Here is a 25,089-nt window from a genome sequence, read left to right on the forward strand (position 1 = left end):
ACAGTATGAGTACGTACTCCTCTGTCACATAATGTAAGACGTTTTTTGACACTAGTTGGCGTGTACAAAAAATGGCAAAAACATTCCCAAATTTCTTAATCCATGCCAAAAACTACTACCCAGTGCCAAAAATTTCTTACTAGTGCTATTATTTACAGTATAATGCAATCCCATAATGTTCCATAATGCTAGTACTAGTAGTAAATAATAGCCTCACCCCTTCGCTGAGGAACGATCTACAGTTGGAAGGGACAAGGCCCTGCGGTTACTACGCTCTTATCTCCTCCTCGCCAGTTCCCCTCCCCCTGAAGATAAGGCAGTTCGTTGCTGCTCCCATGGATTCGCCAGGCGGTTCTCCTCCTTGTCGGGGCTGGGAGACCTTGGACGACGATCCTCTAGGAGAAATCGCACGCTACTCCGACGTCCTCACTGCCGCAAGACTCGGTGCTTCCTGCACTAACTTTTTCAAGATGCTGCTTAAACAGGCTTGGGAAAACTCCATGCTTGTTGGTCTTCCATGCATCCTCGAGGAGAAGGTTCTTCTATGGGACAATCCTTCGAACAGTCCACCGCTCCCTGGCCATGGTTGCACATTGACTCCGCTAGATTTGCCGAAGTTGAGAGGTAGTTAGATTTTGTCCGATGAGCAGGTCAGTAATGGAGTTTGATCATGTAGTACTTAGTTATTCCATTTCCATCCCATAATTTCTCCTCTGCCCACCGTCTTATATATAGGTCTTGGTCGTGCCAACTAAGATTGGCTTGCATACCTCCGGCCGGATACCACCATCATTTTGCACAACATCCACAGCAGTGCGGCCGTTCTGGTAGACCCCTTCTCCACCATCGGGATCGGCCTTCCGGACTGGCTGGGCTTGAATACGTATGATGATGCCTACATGAGATTGAAGAAGATAGCAATTGCGGACCCGCCGACAAAGCGACGTGTCTATGACGATTACTATATCATCGCGGTGTTCGACATAAGGATTGCCATCAATGCAAGAGGCAATAACAGCAGAGGTTGGCGCATGTTGGCGGCGGCAGATTTGTACCCCTACATGTTCGAAGATGTCATGCGCCATCTAGGCCGCATCTTCGCGGTGACAAGCCAGGGGACTTCTTTCATTTGGTTACCATCCTACGGTATGGGAGATTAAAAACGGAATGCACAAACCATCATTTGCATCCCTAACGGTACTCCATCATTTTGCAGGGACCAGTCATCCCCCGATCAAAATAAGATCGCCGATCCTGGATGTGCATTTGCATCCGCGATTTGGTCTAACTTGGAACCTTGTAGCTTACTTTGGCATATGGGGATCAATTATCTTAGCAGTTGTTACCCATGGTACCACTGATGTGCAACATGGTCACACAATCTACCACGATCGGACCGTCGCCATCTACCCATGTATTCCATTTTTTAACCCTCTCCCTTCTCTTTCATTGTTGTACTAGTAGTATACTTAGTAGTAGTACTAGTAGGAGTACTTTTTACCTTGGAGGACGCGTATAGCTAGCTAGGCCCTTGAACACTTGAACCCACTAGCTGCCACCATTTTTGTTTTTCCATGTCTTACTATCTCATCCATGTAGCCAAGAGTGGCTATATATAATAAGCCGGTTATTTTACTTCCTCTATATCGGAGTAGTACTATTTGCTGCACAGTATTACTGACCGCCATATTTGAGCACAACATTATTATGCATGGACCTTGAATATGTACGTCACCATGTGTCTAGATCTGGGATGCCGCGTGTACCAGATGAACGACGCCGAGTTCGACCCCCGTGATACTACGTGGGTGCTGAGGAACGCTCTTGGAGAGTACTCGCTTTTCATCGGGGACAGCTACCCCATTGTGAAGCGGATGCCACCTTCCGTGAACGACACGGAAGGCCTGTCGTTCATGAAGCATGGTTGTGTCTTCAGTGCGCACCGCCGGATGAACGACATGCTGGGACACGTTATCCCTAATTTATGCCACTTCAGCTTGGATGAGTCTCCATCGTGTGGAACCGGACTAGAAAGCTATGACAATGATTCCCATTGCCCACCGCTATGGATCGTGCCATCCATGAAGAACACCTGGGACTGGAACCTGGAGGAGGACATGTAGCCCATCTATAATGTGTAAGTGGAGTACGGTAATTGTGAACGGTAGCGTTGTGAATATATGTAGACTAGTCGTGCACAAATTTATCACATGAATTGGAGATGAACTTGTGTGGCATACTGGCATTTGTCCTTTAGAATTTATTACTAGTAAATGTGTTATGTGTACGTGCAACTTGTGTGGTTGTTGCACGGACTCCAACACGCTCTTTGAGAAAAAAAGGTGGCACAGCTTTGGATATACGTGACGTGGCGGCATCATACAGTAGCATTGTTCGCTATAGTTGTAGTACACTCCTACTAGGACGACAACTCCTATAAAACCTTGCGCTTGGCTCTTTGCCTCTTCGGGAGGTTCAACAGTTCGTACTCGTGTGAACCTTGCACTTGGCTCTTCGCCTCTTCGGAAGGTCCAACAATGATGATACTACAGTACAATATGCTTCTGGCAATCTGACACCGATTAAACTGATGCACATCCAGCGCGAGGGCGAGGGCGAGGGAGAGGGAGAGGGCGTTGTAGTCAAAACCCTCTCCTCGTCCTGTGAACCACCGTGCGCGTGGGCGAGGGAGAGGCGTAGTAAGCAAGCTTCTCCTCGTTCGGCGAGTTGACGGGACACATCAAAGCAGTACTAGTACTAGTAGTCCATACTGCGTCCTTTCTAATTAATATGGCTTAATTTGAAATGAGAAAAATACACTGGCGGTCAACGTATGTAACAATACGCTCTTTACGGTCACTATATATAGTTTTGCGGTGATTATACGATCACTAGCTCATCGTACAGCACCGTATTGCACCCTATTGACCGGCCACATAGTCGACGTGGCACTTTGTTGACTGGTTAAATTGTCACCTGGTTTATGGGTCCCAGTTGTCAGTTGGCAGAGCAAAGAAATCAGTTAAACAAAACTTTACGCAGGCGCGACACGAGTCCAACCCTTGCGTGCGAACCACCTTGGCTGTGTATGTGAGTGCATGCACGTGTACTCCCTCGGTCTTCTAACAAAGAGTGTACATCGGCTATAAAACAAAGAGTGTAGTACATGATGTACATCTACACTTCCAATGCATTTAGCCTTTAATCTAAATTGATATTGATTGACTAATGCACCAACTTGTGTTGTAGGTATAGGCTACATGTCTATCCTTAATGACAGCATGCAACAGCCTTCATTTAATCTTCTTCTCTCAATGGTCGCATGCACACATAAGTCTGCTACTTTTGGGCGTTAATTATGCCCTGATCAATGTGTAAATCTCTAAATGTACAGTCTTTCATGGACGTAGGGAGTAGGTTGAGCACTTGAGCGTGAGTGTGTGTGTTCCGCCGTGTGCTGTGTGCCACATGGGTGCATGAGTGTTCCGTGCGTCCATGTGTACATGTGAGTGTTGCATGTTGCATGCATGCATCCATGCATGGGGCTTACTCCCTCCCATTGACATGTTCATATTTCAAGCTTCCTCTGTTCCCTCCATATGGTGATACTCCCTCTATTCCCAAATACGGAGTAAAAGCCTCCCTCTGTTCCCAAATATGGAGTATTTGTCTTTCTACAGATTTCAACAAGTGACTAGGTACGGAGCAAAATGAGTGAAGTGAGCGTAGAGGCATAGGGATAATGTAGAAAGGAAGTCCTCGGGATCCATTATTCCCCATCTCGGTCAGAGAGAACTATTCAACTAGTCTTCACAGTGAAGTGACAATACACGCTGCAGCAGATGGAACACGTAATTAATAAGCTGAACCAGCATGTTGGTGTTACTAAATCAGCCTTACCCAGTACTGCCATCATGTTTACCAGTAGAGCATGCTTCCGCAAATACGCCTACGCACCTCTATCCTCCATTAACTGACATATGGGCCCTCTTGTGGTAGACCCACATGTCATCGGTGTAACTATTTACACTCCGAAGGACGGTATATCCTGGTAGTAGTACTAGTAGAATTGAGATTTAATGCACTTTCTTCCCCGTCTTCCACTCTTCTTCCTCCCCTCTTCTTCTTCCTCCTCTCTTCCCCATCGTCGGCCACACACCATTTACCCCCGCTCACTGCTCGCCCGCCCGCACCATCTTCCTTGGTATCTCGCGCGTACCATATCCCCCCGTTCACTGCTCGGCCACACGAGGAGAAGCTTCTTCGCTCGCCCGCCCGAATCCACTTTCCCGCTGGCTCGCAGGCACCGAAAACCCCAATGGCAGAACTGACTGACACACAGAGCCGCGATTGGAATTCCTTCCCTGATGTTCTCTTGGAGCAGATATGTAGTCGTATGGACCTACTCAGCACCGTCCGTCTGGCCACATGCTCAGTGTGTTTGTACCGTCTACTCGTTTGCAACCGGCTGGCTCTTTTCAAGACACCCTGCTTGCTGATGCCCGATCCTCGTAGGTGGCCCATACACCGACTTGACGATCCTACGGAGGTTGCCGTGGTGCCCCTCGACATGCTACCACTACCCGTCCACCTGTCCTTCATGCGCGGCCACTACTGGGCGGGCATGAAGGCCAACTGGATCGTCCTCATCCACCACTCCGGTAGTCTGTGGCGTCTCGTGGATATCTACACCCAATGAGAGATGACCCTTCCATCGTTGGATACCGCCGCCATCGAGCCTCGTGGCCCGCCGAACACTCCTGCCTACTACGCACGAGACGCGTCAAGCTTTTGGCTCGACCTCTGTTTGTAGAAAGTTGTAATCTGCGAAGTGCCCACACCATCAGAAGACTACATGGATTACAAGCTCATTGCCTTGTTCAAGATGGGATTAGTCTATCTGGAATCTGGCCGCCATACATGGTTATGGCTCATCATCAATCTTGTTGAGGCAACATTTCTGTCTGATGCTATAGTGCATGATGGCATCATTACGCGGTCGACGCACAGATTGGCTGCCTATACTGGTGGAATCTATCGTCGTGTAATTTTTCTATCTCATCTCATATTTACCTTATGAATACGATTGCCTGTTCATTTGTTACAAATTTAGAATACATAGCATGTCTATAACCACATCATTGCTATATGTCCCTCTCATTTCCTAGATTTTTATGACCACACATGTTATTGTTAGAGTTGATATGAGAACAATTGGCATCTAATGATTGTTAGAATACATATTATGAGCATAACATCATGATTGCTATATGTTACTCTCATTTACAAGATTTTTATAACAACGCATGTTATTGCTTAGAGTTGATACGAGAACAGTAGTAGTAAGTGTTATGGTAGAATATGAGTAGGCACTGTCATAGCTGTTTTTCTCTCATTGTTACATGATGTTTGAACCATGACATATTGCTAGAATATGAAAGCCATTGGCTTATTTTTTTAACTTGGGGTATGATTATGACCACGGCATTGCAATTCTCTATCTATGATATGTGTCACTGTTATAATAATCTTAATTCCACACATACTCTGAACATGATTGTTTATTTTTGTCCTTTTGGTCTCCAATTTGAATTGTTGCAGCAGACGCAAATGCGCTCGCCTTCATGATTCCCGGACGCAAATGCGCTCGCCTTCATGATTCCCGGACCTGGAATCATACCAGCCGATGGGTGGTGGTTTATCGCTCGTTCAGCTGACGGCGGTCATTTGATGCTCATTCGCACGTACCAAATTGACCAAACCATTACATCAAACCACATGTAGTACAATGTGTGGGGCGTTCGTGACATTGATGGCTATGGCTGCTTCGTGTTCGAGAAAGATCCCAGCTCCGTTGGGCCAGGCATATTCAACTGGAGGCGGGTTTACAGCCTCGGCAACCACTCCTTGTTCCTCGGGCTCAATTATCCGATCATCCAACCAATCATCGATCATATCACCGGCGATGGTTATCATGCTATGCAACTTCCATTCGCGAGGGGGGACTGTGTTTACACATCATACCATGGGTTTCATGAATCACCATATCCAGAGATTCGTCGACACAGCTTGTTGCCAGATAATCTTCAGTGTGTGAAAGGCATCAAGCTTCCATGCGATGGATGGCTTTTGCAAACCCGGCATGCGGCGATGTGGTTCATGCCAACAGCAAATATGCACAACTTGATTCGTGTTGATATCTAGACTGAGCCATGTATTCTGCTGTTGTAGCACGACCCTCTTTTGTTGGATATTATGTACTGTTGTTAGTTTGAAGCACTCCTCTGGTTTGAAGGATAGATACCTGATAACCCACAAGTGTGGGGGATCGCAACAGCTTTCGAGGGTAGAGTATTCAACCCAAATTTATTGATTCGACGCAAGGGGAGCCAAACAATATTATTGAGTATTAGCAGTTGAGTTGTCAATTCAACCACACCTGGATAACTTAGTATCTGCAGCAAAGTATTTAGTAGCAAAGTAGTATGATAATAAAGGTAACAGTGGCAAAAGTAATATTTTTGGGTTCTATAGTAATTGTAACAATAGCAACGGAAAAGTAAATAAGCGAAGCACAATATGTGAAAAGCTCGTAGGCATTGGATCAGTGATGGATGATTATGTCGGATGTGATTCCTCATGTAATAGCTATAACATAGGGTGACACAGAACTAGCTCCAATTCATCAATGTAATGTAGGCATGTATTCCGAATATAGTCATACGTGCTTATGGAAAAGAACTTGCATGACATCTTTTGTCCTACCCTCCCGTGGCAGCGGGGTCCTAGTGGAAAATAAGGGATATTAAGGCATCCTTTTAATAGAGAACTAGAACAAAGCATTAGCACATAGTGAATACATGAACTCCTCAAACTACGGTCATCACTAAGAAGTATCTCGATTATTGTCACTTCGGGGTTGTCGGATCATAACACATAATAGGTGACTATAGACTTGCAAGATAGGATCAAGAACACACATATATTCATGAAAACATAATAGGTTCAGATCTGAAATCATGGCACTCGGGCCCTAGTGACAAGCATTAAGCATAGCAAAGTCATAGCAACATCAATCTCAGAACATAGTGGATACTAGGGATCAAACCCTAACAAAATTAACTTGATTACATGGTAAATCTCATCCAACCCATCACCGTCTAGCGAGCCTACGATGGAATTACTCACGCACGGCGGTGAGAATCATGAAATTGGTGATGGAGGATGGTTGATGATGACGACGGCGACAAATCCCCCTCTCCAGAGCCCCGAATGGACTCCAGATCAGCCCTCTCGAGAGAGATTAGGGCTTGGCGGCGGCTCCGTATCGTAAAACGCGATGAAACTTCCTCTCTGATTTTTTTCTCCGTGAGACGGAATATATAGAGTTGGAGTTGAGGTCGGCGGAGCCTTAGGAGGCCCACGAGACAGGGAGGCGCGCCCAGGGGGTGGGGGCACCCCCACCCTCGTGGATAGGGTGTGGGCCCCTGGTCTTGATTCTTTCGCCAGTATTTTTTATATTTTCCAAAACTTGCCTCCAAGGATTTTCAGGACATTCTGAGAACTTTTGTTTTCTACACATAAAACAACATCATGGCAGTTCTACTGAAAACAGCGTCAGTCCGGGTTAGTTTCATTCAAATCATGCAAGTTAGAGTCCAAAACAAGGGCAAAAGTGTTTGGAAAAGTAGATACGTTGGAGACGTATCAACTCCCCCAAGCTTAAACCTTTGCTTGTCCTCAAGCAATTCAGTTGATAAACTGAAAGTGATAAAGAGAAACTTTTACAAACTCTGTTTGCTCTTGTTGTTGTAAACATGCAAAGCCAGCATTCAGGTTTCAGCAAATATTATGAACTAACCATGCTCACAATAACACTTCGATCTCACAATTACTCATATCAATGGCATAATCAGCTAGCGAGCCATAATAATAAAACTCGGATGACAACACTTTCTCAAAACAATTATAACATGATATAACAAAATGGTATCTCGCTAGCCCTTTCTGAGACTGCAAAACATAAATGTAGAGCACCTTTAAAGATCAAGGACTGACTAAACATTGTAATTCATGGTAAAAGAGATCCAGTCAAGTCATACCCAATATAAACCAATAGTAATGAATGCAAATGACAGTGTGCTCTCCAGCGGGTGCTTTTTAATAAGAAGGTGATGACTCAACATAAAAGTAAATAGATAGGCCCTTCGCAGAGGGAAGCGGGGATTTGTAGAGGTGCCAGAGCTCGATTTGAAAATAGAGATTGAATAACATTTTGAGCGGCATACTTTCGCTGTCAACGCAACAACTATGAGATGGTTGTATCTTCCATACTACATGCATTATAGGCAGTTCCCAAATAGAATGGTAAACGTTTATACTCCCCGACCACCAACAAGCATCAATCCATGGCTTGCTCGAAACGACGAGTGCCTCCAACTAACAACAGCCCTGGGGGAGTTTTGTTTAATTATATTGATTTGCTTTGATCTTTTTGGATCATGGGACTGGGCATCCCGGTTATCGGCCCTTTCTCGTGAATGAGGAGCGGAGTCCACTCCTCTTGAGAATAACCCACCTAGCATGGAAGATATAGGCAGCCCTAGTCGAAACATGAGCTGCTCGAGCATACAAAACATAATTTCATTTGATGGTTTGGAGTTTGGCACATACAAATTTACTTGGAATGGCAGGTAAATACCGCATATAGGAAGGTATGGTGGACTCATTGGAATAACTTTGGGGTTTAAGGAGTTTGGATGCACAAGCAGTATTCCCGCTTAGTACAGCTGAAGGCTAGCAAAAGACTGGGAAGCGACCAACAAAGAGAGCGACAATAGTCATAATCATGCATTAAAATTAATTCACACCGAGTATAAACATGAGTAGGATATAATCCACCATGAACATAAATATCATGAAGGCTATGTTGATTTGTTTCAACTACATGCGTGAACATGTGCCAAGTCGAGTCACTCAATTTATTCAAAGGAGGATACCATCCCATCATACCACATCATAATCATTCTAATAGCATGTTGGCACGCAAGGTAAAACCATTATAACTCATAGCTAATCAAGCATGGCACAAGCAACTACAATCTCTAAATGTCATTGCAAATATGTTTACTTCATAATAAGCTGAATCAGGAACGATGAACTCATCATATTTACAAAAACAAGAGAGGTTGAGTTCATACCAGTTTTTCTCATCTCAATCAGTCCATCATATATCGTCATTATTGCCTTTCACTTGCACGACCGAACGATGTGTATAATAATAATAGTGCACATGCATTGGACTAAGCTAGAATCTGCAAGCATTCAACTCAAGAGAGAAGACAAAGTAATATGGGCTCTAAGTTAAATAAACAATCATGCATATGAGAGCCACTAAACATTTTCAATATGGTCTTCTACTCTTGACCCCCAAAGAAAAGAAAAGAAAATAAAACTATTTACACGGGAAAGCTCCCAACAAGTAAGAAGAAGAACGAGAAATCTTTTTGGGTTTTCATTTTAATTTCTACTACAAGCATGGAAATTAAACTAACTATTTTTTTTGGTTTTTCTTAAGGTTTATCAAACACACAAGAAGAAAACTAGAAAAAGAAAATTAAACTAGCATGGATAATACAATGAAAGAGTATGAGCACCGACGACTAGAATAGTGTGTGAACATGAATGTAAAGTCGGTGAGAAATACGTACTCCCCCAAGCTTAGGATTTTTGCCTAAGTTGGTCTAATGCCAAGGGTAGCCTGGCTGATATCCGTAGTTATAATTGGGGTCGTACTGAGATGCAGCAGCAAATGCCTCCTGAGTTGCGGCATGTTGGCGAGCCGCCTCCGCTCTCCCCTCGTGTTCAGCTGCTTCCTCCCTGGTAACAACATATCTTCCTTTTGTCTGGTAATCAAAAAGGAAGGGAGCGGGAAAAGTAACATGGACAGCGCTACGTCTGTCAAAGATTAGTCGATACTGGAGGAATTGTTCATTCCTCTTAAGAAAATGATGATGGACCATAGCGTCATAATCTAAATAAGCAGGAGGCAACATCATATCCCCCTCTCGTGGGCCTATACCAAGATAATTTGCCACATGGGTCGCATAAATTCCTCCAAATAAATCTCCAGCTCTACCATTATTATGCAACCTACGTGCAACTATTGCCCCCAAGTTATAATCTTTACAACCTAACACAGCACTCTTGAGGACACAAAGATCAGGGACACACATATGACATGCTTCATCTTTATCGTTAATGCATCTACAGATGAAAAGAGCAAAATAATGTATAGCGGGAAAATGAATGCTCCCTATGGTAGCTTATGCTATGTCCCTTGATTCTCCCATAGTGATACTATCAAGGAAATCTCTAAATTCAGATTTGTGGGGATCATTAATATTGCCCCACTGTGGAATTTGCAAGCAGTTGTAAAATCCTCTAAGTCCATGGTATAAGATGTATCATAGATATCAAATAGGACACTAGGAGAATTACGTGTACATTTATATTTAAACCTTCACACAAATGAATCAGTCAATTGATAGTACTGAGGACACTTATCTTGTAAGAAGTCCTCCAGATCGGCATTACGCACATACGCGTCAAATTCCTCCTTAAAGCCTGCTTCGACCATAAAATCGTCGGATGGTCACTCACAAGCTCGTACTTCTGCGGCCCTTGGTAGTTCAACGTCTTGCTCACGTATAGCAATCCTGGGTCCTTTCTTTACTGAGGAACCACCTTGGTACATTCTCCTAGACATAATTCCTTTTCTGAAAAATTTCTGAATTTTAGTAACTTCAAAATAAAAGTGAATGAAACTAAACAAGATTGATAGCAACTACTGCTACAAGTGCCTAGAGCCTACATCATGGATTAGAACTACTTGGGACCTCATAATATTGACATGCAAGCTCAAGAATAGGGTCACCTATGCAACAAAAATTTGTAATGAATAAAGCACTAGAACAAAAACTGATTGGACCAATGGAGGAGTCACATACCAAGCAACAATCTCCCCAAGCAGTTTTGTGAATGGAGCTTTGAGCAAGGAGATCAAAAATCGCAGCAAAATGAGCTAGAACTCGTGCTTGAGCTAGATGGGGATTTTTTTGGGAAGAAGATGGAGTGTGTGGGTGCTGGCATAAGTGGAGGGGGGCCACCAGGGGCCCACAAGACAGGGGGGCGTTCCCAGGGGGTGGGCGCGCCCTCCACTCTCGTGGCCTGGTGCTTCCCCCTCCTGCAGTGATTTCAGTGCCTAAAATCCTCAAATATTTCATAAAAAATCATACTAAATTTGCATGGCATTTGGAGCACTTTTATTTTCGGGATATTTTTATTGCACGGATAATTCAGAAAACAGACGGATAATACTATTTTTGCTTTAATTATTCTAAATAACAGAAAGTAAAAAAAAGGGACAGAAGGTTGTGCCTTCTAGTTTCATCCAACTCATGATCATCAAAATGAATCCACTAACAAGGTTGATCAAGTCTTGTTAACAAACTCATTCCGAATAACACGGAACCGAAGAAATTTCGAATAACACTAAGATACCTCAACGGGGATATGAAAATCCCCAACAATAAGAATATCGTACTTTTTCTTGACAGTAGGGAGAGGAAATTCAAAACCTCCCGTAATAATAGTTAGAACTTTTCCAATAGAATTGATGTTATGAACTTGAGATTGTTTCCTCGGAAAGTGTACCGTATGATCATTACCATTAACATGAAAAGTGACATTGCCTTTGTTGCAATCAATAACATCCCCTGGAGTATTCTAAAAAGGTCTACCAAGGATAATCGACATACTATCGTCCTCGGGAATATCAAGAATAACAAAGTCTGTTAAGATAGTGACATTTGCAACCACCATAGGCACATCCTCACAAATACCAACAGATATAGCAGTTGATTTATCAGCCATTTGCAAAGATATTTCAGTAGGTGTCAACTTATTCAATTCAAGTCTACGATATAAAGAGAGAGGCATAACACTAACACCGGCTCCAAGATCACATAAAGAAGTTCTAACATAATTTCTTTTAATGGAGCATGGTATAGTTGGTACCCCCGGATATCCAAGTTTCTTTGGTATTCCACCCTTAAAAGTGTAATTAGCAAGCATGGTGGAAATTTCAGCTTCTGGTATCTTTCTTTTATTTGTCATGATATCCTTCATATGCTTAGCATAAGGATTTACTTTAAGCATATCAGTTAAGCGCATACGTAAGAAAATGGGTCTAATCATTTCAGCAAAGCGCTCAAAATCCTCATCATCCTTTGTCTTGGATGGTTTAGGAGGAAAGGGCATGGGTTTCTGAACCTATGGTTCTCTTTCTCTACCGTGCTTCCTAGCAACAAAATCTCTCTTATCATAATGTTGATTGTTTGATTGTGGGTTATCAAGATCAACAACAGGTTCAACTTCTACTTCATTATTTTTGCTAGGTTGAGCATCAACATGAACATTATCATTAACATTATCACTAGGTTCATGTTCATCACCTGATTGTGTTTCAGCATCAGAAATAGAAATATCATTGGGATTCTCAGGTGTGTCTACAACAGGTTCACTAGAAGCATGCAAAGTCCTATCGTTTTTCATGTGCCTCTAAATTATTTCTCTGAGAATCTTGCTCGATTCTCTTAGGGTGGCCTTCAGGATACAAAGGTTCCTGAGTCATTCTACCAGTTCTAGTAGCCACTCTAACAGCAAAGTCAGGTTTATTATTTAATCCATCAAGCAAATCATTTTGAGCTTTAAGTACTTGCTCAGCTTCAGTAACAACTATAGACGCATATTTGCTAATTAGTTTAAGTTCACCTTTAACTCTAGCCATATAATCACTCATGCGTCCTATCTCAAAAGCGTTATTCTTTAGTTCTCTACCAACATAAGCATTAAAACTTTCTTGTCTAGCCATAAAGTCATCACATTCATCTAAGCATGGGCTATGAAATTTAGTAGAGGGAATTTCAACCTTATCATATCTATAGAGAGAATTTACCTTTACTACTTGTGTCGGGTTATCAAGACAATGTGGTTCTTCAGCAGGCGGTATATTAAGACCATGTATTTCTTCAATAGGTGGTAAATTCTTAACATCTTTAGCTTTTATACCTTTTCTTTCATTGATTTCTTTGCCTCTTGCATATCTTCAGGACTAAGAAATAAAACACCTCTCTTCTTCGGAGTGGGTTTAGGAATAGGCTCAGGAGTTGGCTCAATTGGTTCAGGAATTGCATCAGGAATTGGCTCAGGAAGAGTCCAATTATTTTCATTAGTCAACATATTATTCAATAGTAATTCAGCTTCGTCGACTGTTCTTTCCCTGAAAACACAACCAGCACAACTATCCAAGTAGTCCTTGGAAGCATCGGTTAGTCCATTATAAAAGATATCAAGTATTTAATTTTTCTTAAGAGGATGATCAGGCAAAGCATTAAGTAATCGGAGAAGCCTCCCCCAAGCTTGTGGGAGACTCTCTTCTTCGATTTGCACAAAATTATATATTTCCTGCAAGGCAGCTTGTTTCTTCTGGGCAGGGAAATATTTAGCAGAGAAGTAATAAATCATATCCTGGGGACTGCGCACACAACCAGGAGCAAGAGAATTAAACCAAGTCTTAGCATCACCCTTTAATGAGAACGGAAATATCTTGATGATATATAAATAGCGAGATTTATCATCATTGGTAAACAGGGTGGCTATATCATTCAACTTGGTAAGATGTGCCACAACAGTTTTAGATTCAAGGCCATAAAAAGGATCAGATTCAACCAAAGTAATAATCTCGGGATCAACAGAGAATTCATAATCCTTATCAGTAACACGGATAGGTGAAGGACCAAAAGCAGGGTCAGGTTTCGTTTTAGCATTAAGAGACTATTGTTTCCATTTAGCTAATAATTTTTTAACATCATATCTATCTTTGCAAGCAAAAATAGCTCTAGCAGCTTCCTCATTCATAACATAACCCTCAGGAACAACAGGTAATCCATAATCAGGGGAAGAACTTTCATCATCACTATCATCAATAATAGCATCTTCAATAATTTCATTCTCTCTAACCCTAGCAAGTTGTTCATCAAGAAATTCACCTAATGGCAAAGTGGTATCACGCACAGAAGTAGTTTCATCATAAGTATCATGCATAGCAGAAGTGGCATCATCAATAACATGCGACATATCAGAATTCATAGCAGTAGCAGGTTTAGGAGTCGCCAACTTACTCATAACAGAAGGAGAATCTACTGCAGAGCTAGATGGGAGTTCCTTACCTCCCCTCGTAGTTGAGGGCAGAATCTTGGTTCTTTCATCTTACAAGTTCTTCATAATGATCAGCAGATATAAATCCCAAGTGACTCAAAGAATAGAGGTATGCTCCCCGGCAACGGCGCCAGAAATTAGTCTTGATAACCCACAAGTGTAGGGGATCGCAACAGCTTTCGAGGGTAGAGTATTCAAACCAAATTTATTGATTCAATGCAAGGGGAGCCAAAGAATATTATTGAATATTAGCAGTTGAGTTGTCAATTCAACCACACCTGGATAACTTAGTATATGCAGCAAAGTATTTAGTAGCAAAGTAGTATGATAATAAAGGTAACAGTGGCAAAAGTAATATTTTTGGGTTTTGTAGTAATTGTAACAATAGCAACGGAAAAGTAAATAAGCGAAGCACAATATGTGAAAAGCTCGTAGGCATTGGATCAGTGATGGATGATTATGTCGGATGTGATTCCTCATGTAATAGCTATAACATAGGGTGACACCGAACTAGCTCCAATTCATCAATGTAATGTAGGCATGTATTCCGAATATAGTCATACGTGCTTATGGAAAAGAACTTGCATGACATCTTTTGTCCTACCCTCCCGTGGCAGCGGGATCCTAGTGGAAACTAAGGGATATTAAGGCCTCCTTTTAATAGAGAACCGGAACAAAGCATTAGCACATAGTGAATACATGAACTCCTCAAACTACGGTCATCACCGAGAAGTATCCCGATTATTGTCACTTCGGGGTTGTCGGATCATAACACATAATAGGTGACTATAGACTTGCAAGATAGGGTCAAGAACACACATATATTCATGAAACCATAATAGGTTCAGATCTGAAATCATGGCACTCGGGCCCTAGTGACAAGCATTAAGCATAGCAAAGTCATAGCAACATCAATCTCAGAACATAGTGGATACTAGGGATCAAACCCTAACAAAACTAACTTGATTACATGGTAAATCTCATCCAACCCATCACCGTCCAGCAAGCCTATGATGGAATTACTCGTGCACGGCGGTGAGCATCATGAAATTGGTGATGTAGGATGGTTGATGATAACGACGGTGACAAATCCCCCTCTCCGAAGCCCCGAACAGACTCCGGATCAGCCCTCCCGAGAGAGATTAGGGCTTGGCGGCGGCTCCATATCGTAAAACGCAATGAAACTTCCTCTCTGATTTTTTTCTCCGTGAGACGGAATATATAGAGTTGGAGTTGAGGTTGGCGGAGCCTCAGGGGCCCACGAGACAGGGGGGCGCGCCCAGGGGGGTGGGCACGCCCCCCACCCTCGTGGACAGGGTGTGGGCCCCCTGGTCTTGATTCTTTTGCCAGTATTTTTTATATTTTCCAAAACTTGCCTCCGAGGATTTTCAGGACATTCCGAGAACTTTTGTTTTCTACACATAAAACAACATCATGGCAGTTCTGCTGAAAACAACGTCAGTCCGGGTTAGTTTCATTCAAATCATGCAAGTTAGAGTCCAAAACAAGGCCAAAAGTGTTTAGAAAAGTAGATACGTTGGAGACGTATCAATACCTTCCTGGGATCAAGTGCATCCTAACTCACCTGCGTAGGATGTACTGATAATGATGATGGAGATGCTGTGCATAAGCCATATATATGTATATATGTGTGTGTGTGTGTGTGTGTGTGTGTGTGTGTGTATATCAATTAGGCTTCAAGCGCGTACTTGTTAGTTAAACCTATGTATAAATTGTGACACTAAATACGACTAGTAAGTAGTACAGTAGCAGTACTAGTATACATCGGTCAAATTATTCATCATGTCCACACATTGAATTGACGTGACAACACGCTGCACGTGAGGTGACACAAGAATCCCGGCGGCGTGTTCGGGTATTCTGGACTTCAGATTTGGAGTACCACTTATCTGTCGAAATCTTTCATCATTCACTTAAAACAGACGGTTGATCATACATTGAGTACCATATAGAATTACCGATGCAAGTCGAAGAAGGATTGGCGGTGCTGCCGGCTGGCGTCAAGTTCGATCCCACGGATCAGGAGCTGATCGAGCACCTTGAGGCCAAAGTGAGTGCTGACAACACGAGATTTCAGTTTCTCATCGATTTGTTCATACCAACCATCGATAGCGAGCACGGCATATGCTACACCCAACCTGAGAAACTTCCAGGTAAGACACCGATCGGCCGTCTACTTGCACAAACATATTCCTTTGTTTATAGCTCTATTTCTCTTTTTAGACACAGACCTGGTGAAGCATTCACAATTGGACAGTTAATAAAAAGTGAAACAAGTGACTGCAACATGCCAAAGATGTTATGAAAATGCCAACTACGTACACAAAAACTTGTATTCCACAATATTGCAGGTATCACACTGAGTGGGCTAAGGAAGCATTTCTTCCAGCGCAATTCCAGGGCGTTCAAAAGGGGCACGTGGATGCGTCGCAAGATACAGTCGGAGTGCGGCATGCACGCGAGGCACAAGACCGGCAATACCTTGCCGGTGATGGTCAACGGCCGGCAAACGGGCAGCAAAAAAGGTTCTGGTGCTGCACACCAACAAGAACTTTGACCAGTAGAGGACCAACTGGGTGATGCACCAGTACCACCTCGGGCACTTGGAGCAAGAGAAGGAGCGGGAGCTGGTCCTCTACAAGATTTTCTACCAGACGAACACTGCTAGGGCCAGGAGTAAAAAGATTATTAGTTTGGTATTGGTAGTTGTACTACCTTGTCGTCCGCAAGTTGGTATTGTTGTCAACGATCTTTTGGTATGAACTTGAATTTGCTTCCAACCATCATGCTGAGGGTCGACGTGGATATAAAGCTGAATCATTTGTTTCGAAACGAATTTTCAGGCACCTAATTTTTATTTGATGGGTAGCATAAGCACCTGCCATTCGAATTCCCAGTTCTCCAATTTTTTCGAAACAAGTGCATGCACTTATTATCACGATGAAAAAACAATATCCTTGCTGCATACCAGTTATCAGTCTGTACTTGCAGAATTCTCTCGTTTATTGAGCACGTATATTGTTTTTTCAGGTCGAGCAAGTTTCAACTGGGCTGTAGACTGCCCAGGGTTGGTTTTGTTTTTAACAGGCCCATCCCATGACGACAACGGGGCACAAAGATCCAGCAGCTATCTACTGGCCTCTGGCCCGCCAGCGTTAGTTATATTTTGTCTTACCACATCCACAAGCAGTTTTTTTACTGAATCAAACACACGGCCCAGTTCTATTTTCCTCTTGAAACGCATGTCCTACATCCGTTTTCTAATCTCTACCTATAGTTTTACTAGTTCATATACACGTATCATTAAATTGAAAACACATAAAATTCCCTTTTCATATTTACATCCTTATTTTTGTTGTTTTTTCCCACCTAACGTTGATTTTTTTACACTGGTTTTCCCTTAAACCAACTCAATTGTCCCACGTCTTATTTGCTTACAAAAACAAAACAATTTTTTTGGCAAATCAATAGTTCGTAAAAAATGTTTATCATTTCGGGATTACAACAGTTCGGACTCCACCAAAATATGCAAAATAAGGTTGAACTTTTTGACCGTGGTCCTGGGCAGAAAATGGGCTGTAATAAATTACTTAAGAATTAGCAAATGGGCTGCAAATTATAAAAAATATTAAATGGGCTTTATGTTGTCTGCCACGGATTTGGAGGTTGACTTGTGGGCCTACTAAGTTCATGCGTACACAAGGTTTCTTAAAAAATAAACTTAGTCAACAATCGACTCTACCAGCATCAGACCGTTAGATGTCAATCTAACGGCAATCGTGCTTCTTCAGTCTCTGATCTTCCTGCCCAAGCCGCCCAAACCAGCGCCGTCGGAACCGCCTGCTCCAGCCTCCCGTGGCCGGCTGTGCTGCCGGGCAGGCCTCACGACCACATCATACTCGCATCCCTGGCCTGTCTATCCCTCTACTCACCCACACCTTCTGTTATTTTCCGGCGACGGCAGCACAACCAGTCAACCCTCCTACTCTCCACCGCGTGGGCAGCTACTGTCGTGTCTTCCCCGGCTCCGTGTCGTTCCCTTCGTAGGCCTCACCGTCGTCCACCGCCCTGGTGCTCTCGGTGCGGCGTGGTCAACGATGTCCATCCAACGACCGTAGTGCTTCTTCAACCTCTGGTCTTCTTGCTCCAGCCGCCCAAAGCAGCGCCGATCGTGCCGCATGCTCCTGCCTCCCGTGGTCGGCTGTGCTGCCGTGGAGGCCTCACCGCCCCCATACTAGTCCCACCGCTAGCCAGGCCATCCCTCCACTCACCCACTCCCCCTGTTATTCTGCGGCGATGGCAGCCTCACACCGCAGCCGAACCAGTGAACCCTCATACTCCTCTCCGCGTGGGCATCCACTGCCGCGTCTTCCCCGGCTCCGCATCATCCCCTTCCTAGGCCTCGCCGTCGTCCACCGCCGTGGTGCTCTCTGCGCGGTGTGGTCAACGATCGACTTCCATTGGAAGAGTACTGTATGTGGAGAGGCTGACAGCTGGGTCCATGACAGCCGCAAGGAAGTGCCTCCTTATTATGTGCAAAATAATTATTCCTCCACCTGACAGTAGGGACCCACCGGACGGGCCACTAGTATTTCGCAAAAAAAAACATTTCCCCCTAACTGCTGGGACCCACCGGACAGGACACCGTATTTTGCGAAAAAACGTTTACCTCTGACTGTTGGGACCCACCAGATGGACCACCGTATTTCGTGAAAAAACGTTCCACCCGCTGTCAGCTCGGACCCATCGGAAGGGCCTCCTTATTATGCACAAAAAAATGAATACTCCCCCTGCTAGCTGGGACCCATCATGGTGGTAGGCTGACTTGTGGGTCTACTAAGTTGACGGGGATGGAGGGCTTTGTCAACTTAGTCAATATGAACGATTCTAGCTCCAGTGACCATACGATGTCCATCCACGGACATCGTGCTTCTTCAATCTTTGCTCTTCCTGCTCCAGCCACTCAAACAAGCGCTGGTTGGACTACCTGCTCCCTCCTCCCTGTGGTCGGATGTGCTGCCGCGCAGGCCTCACCGCCCCACTGTACTCCCATTGCTGGCCTATCCATCCCTCTACTCACCCACATCTGTTGTTATTCTCCGGCGACGGCAGACGAACCAGTAAACCCTCGTACAGTCGTACTCCCCTCCGCGTGGGAAACAACTGTCGAGTCTTCCCTGCCTCTGTGTCGTTCCCTTCCTAGGCCTCGCCATCGTCCACCGCACTGGTGCTCTCGGCGCGGCCTGGTCAACGTGGTCAACGATCGACATGCATCAGAAGTGGACTGTACATGGAGAGGCCGACAGTTGGGTCCACGGCCGCACGCAAGGAAATGCCTCCTTATTACGTGCAAAATAATGATTCCTCCACCTAACATCAGGGACCCACCGAAAGGGCCTCTGTATTTCATGAAAAAAAACGTTACCGCCGCTGACAGCTCGGACCCACCAGCTATATCTTCGCACGCAAGGAAGTGCATCCTTGTTACGCACAAAAAAATGAATACTCCCCCTGTTAGCTGGGACCCAGTATAGTTGCAGGTTGACTTGTGGGCCTACTAAGTTGACGGGGACGGAGGGCTTTGTCAACTTAGTCAATATGCACGATTCTAGCTCCGGTGACCGTACGATGTCCATCCAACGACCGTAGTGCTTCTTCAACCTCTGGTCTTCTTGCTCCAGCCGCCCAAACCAGCACCGGTCGTGCCTCGTGCTCCTGCCTCCCGTGGTCGGCTGCGATGCGGCGGAGGCCTCACCGGCCCCTACTACTCCCACCGCTGGCCAAGCCATCCCTCTACTCATCCACACCCCCTGTTATTCTGCGGCGACGGCAGCCTCACACCACAGCCGACCCAGTGAACCCTCGTACTCCTCTTTGCATGGGCATCCACTGCTGTGTCTTCCCCGGCTCCGTGTCGTCCCTTCCTAGGCCTCGCCGTCGTCCATCGCCATGGTGCTCTCGGTGCAGCATGGTCAATGACCGACTTCCATCAGAAGAGTACTGTACGTGGCGAGGCTGACAGCTGGGTCCACGGCAGCCGCAAGAAAGTGCCTCCTTATTACACACAAAATAATTATTCCTCCACCTGACAGCGGGGACCCACCGGACGGGCCATTGTATTTCGTGAAAAAAAATGTTTCCCCCCTGACTGCTGGGACCCACCAGCTACACCTTCGCACGCAAGGAAGTGTGTCCGGGCAAAAAAACGATTCGCCCCCTGACTGCTGGGACCCACCAGCTACACCTTCGCACGCAAGGAAGTGCGTCCGGTCAAAAAAAAACAATTCACCCCCTAACTGCTGGGACCCACCAGATACACCTTCGCACGCAAGGAAGTGCGTCCGGGCAAAAAAAAACGATTTGCCCCCCTGACTGCTGGGACCCACCAGCTACATCTTCGCAGGCAAGGAAGTGCCTGACAGTCGGGACCCACCTGGTCGAAGCGTACGTAGCGTTGTCATTCTGGTCGCGAATGTGTACGTACATACTAGTCGATGTAGAGGCGCGCACGTGTCGTAGTAGAGGCACGCACGTAGCATGTACACGTACGTACAACGGCCAGGGTGCAAGAAAGAAAATACGGCCACGTATGTGTACATACGGGCAGGGTCTCGAATGCCTAGTCATGCATACGTACGGCCAGGGCTCGTGTACTTGGCTGGGTCGGAACGGAGAAATAGCGTCGTCGTCGTGTTCATGGGGAGGCAACGGAATGTGTCGTGTTCATGGGGAGGCAATGGAATGCGTCGTGTTCATCGGGAGGCAACAGAACACGTGGGGGCCAACCGCCTGGGTCGGAACGGAATGCGTCGTCGTGTTCATCGGGAGGGCTTGGACGGAATAGGTGATGGAAACGAGGCCTTGCGTACCGCAAAACGGAGGAAACGAACCTCCTACGGTCGAAACGGGGGTCCTGTTGATCGGGAGGGGTGTGGTGTACCGCAAAACGGATGAAACGGACCTCCTACGGTCGAAACGGGGGTCCTGTTGATCGGGAGGGGTGTGGCGTACCGCAAAACAGACGAAACGGACTTGTGTTGGAGCGCTACGGTCGAAACGGGGGTCCTGTTCATCGGGAGGGGTGTGGCGTACCACAAAACAGGACTCCATGGGATACTGTTCATCTCCACCGTCGACCTCCTCCAGCCTCCACGGGCTCCTGTTCATCCAGCCTCCACCACGCGCTACTCCACCGGCTACTGTTCAACCACCAATCCATGGGCACCCCTCCACCGTCTACTGTTCATCCAGCCCTCCACAGGGTCGTCCTATTCATCCAACCCTCCACACCACGGGGTCCTATTCATCCAGAGGCAACGCAACCGCTCACTATTCATCCACCCCCCCCCCAACACTCATTGTTCATCCATAGAGGCAGCATCGATCGGCTTCAGTTAGCAGCAATAGAGAAGGAATCGCTCGATCGGGTTCAGTTAACAGCCATCGATCGATCGCTCGGGTTCAGTAACGCGTAGCCTGTAGTGCAATTGCTCGGGTTCAGTTAGAGCCCAACACCTCGCTCGGGTTCAGTTAGATCCAAGGCCTCGCACAAACGCGCATACGTGTACGAGAGAAACGCGCATCGCTCGGCCCCCGACCGCCCACCGTAACCGGGAACTCCCCAAAATTTTCCTCGCCCTTGCTTCTACCACGGTTTTTTCCGTCATGGACGGCCCAAAAAATGTCATGCAGCTGTGTCTCTGGCCCGCCCAGGACAAAAAGCCCATTTTCCGTCATGATTTTTTGTCATAGAAGTAGGAGCCCACCACATCTATGATGATACCTGGTTTTGTCACAATTATTGTCATAGAAGTGTCATATGTATGACAGAAAAAAATAGTTCGGCCCAAAATGTCACGGATGTGTCGTTTTTTTGTAGTGCTAGGCCCCCCGCCCCCCACCCTGAACCCTAAGATAGATAGTGGGGTACCTCTCTGGAGAGCCCCCGTCCCCGCTGCGGGTGGTTCTTCCTTAACTCCGGCGAGCCCCCCAACCCCTGAAAATCGACTGACACAAAAGTAGATTCAGTGGACTGAACTGTGGCTAAATCGGAGCAGAGCAGCAGCACGAGCAAGGAGGAGAGCAGCAGTAGCAGCTGGGTGAGCGAGAGCCAGAGCAGCAGCAGCAGCACGAGCGAGCGAGCGAGAGCCGGAGCAGCAGCAGCAGATCTGGCTGGTATGGACGCCGCCGCCGAAGGGGCCTCACACTGGGGGAGAGCCACCATGGAGATGTCACCCGCGGCACCGGCTTCAAGGTAGCCGCTCCATGGGGGTGCAGGATGGAGCACCATCGGCGTCGGGAGGTCGAGTTAAGGAGAAGGTGCGATGCGATGAGTGTATAACCTCTTTGGTGGCGCCGAGTAGGCATCGGCTTCGTCCGAGGAGTCGGTGAGGATGCTACGGTTCTGGTGGAGCAGGTTAAGGCGGCATTGTGGGGATGGAGCAGCCACGATAGACGAGGCGATCATCGGGGCAACTCCTTGGAGGTGGAGGACGAGGAGGCTGAACCGGCGGGACGACGAGATGGACGACGGATCCTCATCCGAGGAGGTGGACGAGGGACGTTGAGCTGTTGCGGTGGACGACGTCGTCGGGGAAGAGGCTTTGGCTGGGCAGCGGTGAGGTGGTGGGCGGAGGAAGGTGGGGTTTCGCGGCTGGAGCAGAGAGATTATGGCGGCCTGAGATTTTGAATGGCAGAAAGGGGGCGATGGGAGGGGGTGAACCATGACTGAGGGACGCGCTTGTCCAAAATGTAGGGTGTGCTACAAAAGTACCCCCCACCGATTTGAACTAGCAGCCCTTTCGGCTCAGGGTTAGAGGGGGGATTTCATGTGTCAGGATTTGGCAGCTGGAGGGAGTTTTCGCGCGAGTTATAATTTTGGGATAGCAAGGCGCGTGTTGTGAAGGCACCAGTTTTGGGAGCACGATATCTGAATTTTCAGCATATATCAAGACGCGGGTTGAATTTTAGGGACAAGCCTAACGTGTAGTAATATTGTACTTGTACGTACCAAATCAATTCGCACTTCCCTCGACCAAAAAGAAAACGAAAAAAATAAAACTATTCACACCACACAAAGAGAGAGTCTTGCCCCGTTTTACTATACAAATGCTATTCAAAGCTACTCCCTCCTTCCATCTATATAGGGCCTAATTCGTTTTTCGATGCTAACTTTGACCAAATATTAGAGCAATAATATATGACATGCAACTTGCACAAAGCACACCGTTAAATTCGTCTATGAAAGGTTCTTTCAATGATATAATTTTCACATTGTGCATGTCATGTACTATTAATCTTGTCAATGGTCAAAGGCGGTCTTAAAAACTCATTACGCCCTATATAGATGGAAGGAGGGAGTATGAATCCATGTTATGTCCAATTAAATTTTTTCGCTTGCTGTATAATGCATGTAACCTACTCATACCAACATTTTAGTGCATTCCAAATGTCTATACCACCGCTGCAATTCAAACCAAATTTGAATTCGTTTCTCTATTTCAATAAGAATCTACAATCATGATTGTTGCCAACTTCAACCATCATTCGTGTATTACCTGAATAACACACCACATGATTACTATAGAGATAGATATGAACTATGTGTACTACATGAACTCGAATTCTATTTTTTGAATACACTTGATGTTGATTCCAAATAATAGTACATTTGATGTACTATATATTCATAATCTAACCATGCTCCATACGTACACCATGTTTATCACACAAAGTATAGTGCCCCACCCCCTACATTATGACAAGTATTTAGACCTGAGTTGTAAAAGCCACACATTAGCCCAAATTATAATCAATGTTCTACATTACGATATCTTCTTCAAGTATCTGTATCCACTTTTTTATAATGAATTATGATCTTTGTTCGTCTTATACACCTTCACGATCCTCTTCTATTTGTAGCTAGCTAGCGCTAACTTTCTGTCATGCATGCACACGCCCACCCCCCTCTCACCCACCCTTAGCGTCCCCTCCATCGTGCACGTTCATTATTTCTCTTTAGGTCATCCACCCGCGGTGTGTGTAGGCCCCCGGCTCCTTCTTTCTGGCACACACCGGTCGATATACCTCTCTAGCCAAGTGTGCCTACAACAAACACATATATACTTCCCCCTCTTCTCTTCTCACCGTCCATGCCCCCCTATGTCCAATACGGTTCCACGCAGGTGCACACTCCCGCCCCTCTTTATATTGATCACATACTCACACACTCCTCCCCCCTCGACATGGTAGGCCTCTCGCACCACCTCCTAGCCGCACCCCTCTCCCCCTGTCTGTCTCTCTGGACCTTATTTGCTTCTAACACATGCAGGCGTGTATATGAACTGATCTCCCTACATATAGCCAGGTCGACTATAATTCATTTTCCCCAAGCACCGATACACTTACCTCGCTAGTTATGTCTCTCCCTTTCTCGGACACATGACGGTTGATCTTCCTATGTAGTTACGTATGCTTACCACAACCATATCTTCTCCCCTCATCATCCTTGCATACCTCCCGACCCGTCTCTCACACGCACATGCATAGACAGATAGACATCCCCCGCCCTCTCTTATTGATATTGCACACATACCCTTCGTTTGTCTAGCAGGCCTCTCCCACCATTTGTGAGACGCCACTCTACCACCAACCCTCCGACGCTCTACCTTTGTCTTTCTCCCAACCTTATTCCTCTGCTACACATATCCATGGATGTCAATCGATCTCCCTCAATACATAGCTAGGTCTCTCTCCTTCCCCACACATATACTAGTCGATCGGTCTCTG

Source organism: Triticum aestivum, chromosome 7B (genome assembly GCF_018294505.1).
Source record: "Triticum aestivum cultivar Chinese Spring chromosome 7B, IWGSC CS RefSeq v2.1, whole genome shotgun sequence".
In the NCBI taxonomy this organism is placed as follows: Eukaryota; Viridiplantae; Streptophyta; class Magnoliopsida; order Poales; family Poaceae; genus Triticum; species Triticum aestivum.